Genomic DNA, 1,337 nt, shown 5'->3' with positions numbered 1-1,337 from the left:
CCACAATGTACCAAAAGTATTATGCCAAACATTTATAGCTAGTATAAAAATTCCACATCCCCATATTTGCCACCTCACGATGACAACAGACCACTCCCTGAATGTTAACTGTTTCTACTCCCTTAATGTTAAACATAAAAACCACATGAGAAAAATTGAAATTCAAATAGAAGTAACATAAACCTGTCATAAATTGTAAACAAACAAACAAAACCTATTTGTGGGACAGCATGGATGACAAATGGGCCACTGTTTAAATTTTAGAATAAGGCAGGCAAAAGTCAGAAGGCTGGTTAATTTTCCCTTCCTCCTCCTTCTTCAGCTTCGTCTCCTTGGGTATCCGATATCCACAATGTCAAGTTGTCTCTCAGTATTAGCATTATTAGCATTCCATCTTTGTATGACTCTTCACTTAATGTATCAAGTTCAGCAATGTCTTCATCAAGAGCTGTGTTTACAAGAGAGCAAGATTTCTCTGGGGAGTTCAGAATCTCATAATAGAACACAGAGAAGTTAAGGACCAGATCCAATCTGATAGGATGTGTTGGTTGCATTTCCTTTTTGCTGATTTCAAAAGCTTCTTGGTATGCTTGTTGTGACTGATCCACAAACCCTTTCTTATCACCAGCAGCAACCCCAGCCAAGTAATGCTAGGAGTCAAATAGAAGTCTTTGTTTTCTGCTTGTGAAGCATTGGGGATCAAACACTTTTCCAAAAGTGACAGTGGTTCTTTGCAGACATCTCCTAGCTAGGTCTCAGTTTTCCAGCTGTATCCTCCATCCATCTGCTGTTGTTTCTTGGCATCTTAACGTCTTTTACTCAATACTTGAGATGGTCCTCCATGAAGACCTATGGGCTCCTACAACATTTTTATAAGGAACTGAGAGAAGACTCCTCTCCAAAATGGCTAGTTCAGCTCCTTGCTCAGTTACAGGCCTCATGCAAGCTCATGTAATCATATCATTTAGCCTGCTCAGCCAGTTTGGCCCCCGCCCGAGCTCATTTTTATCCATGACTCGATGTTCTATGTTTGGAGTGAGTGGCAGTGGAGGGATGGGAGCTCAGCATTCTCTGAGTGGCAGAGGCAAGGCTGAGACTCTCGGGAGTTTATACATTTAAAAAGAATAGACTTTATTTTTTAGAGAAGTTTTAGGTTGACAGCAAAATTTAGCAGAAAGCGCAGAGTTTTCATGTGCTCCCATCCCCACACATTCACAACTTCCCCAACACTCACCATACCACACCAGAGTGGTGCATTTGCTGTAACTGTGACTCTACATGGACACATCATTGTCGCCCAAAGTCCATAGTTCTCACTAGAGCTCACTCTTGAGTTG

The 1,337-nt window shown here is 41.4% G+C and overlaps 1 pseudogene; it reads right to left on the bottom strand.

Annotated features, from left to right (window-relative positions):
* Positions 1 to 290: 290 nt before the first annotated feature.
* LOC120223899 lies at positions 291 to 941 on the bottom strand (annotated as a pseudogene).
* Positions 942 to 1,337: the final 396 nt, after the last annotated feature.

The sequence above is a fragment of the Hyaena hyaena genome, unplaced genomic scaffold (assembly GCF_003009895.1).
Source record: "Hyaena hyaena isolate Hyena2069 unplaced genomic scaffold, ASM300989v1 scaffold_1061, whole genome shotgun sequence".
Lineage (NCBI taxonomy): Eukaryota > Metazoa > Chordata > Mammalia > Carnivora > Hyaenidae > Hyaena > Hyaena hyaena.
Note: the sequence above shows the minus strand (reverse complement) of the source record. Positions and strands in the feature narration are given on the sequence as shown.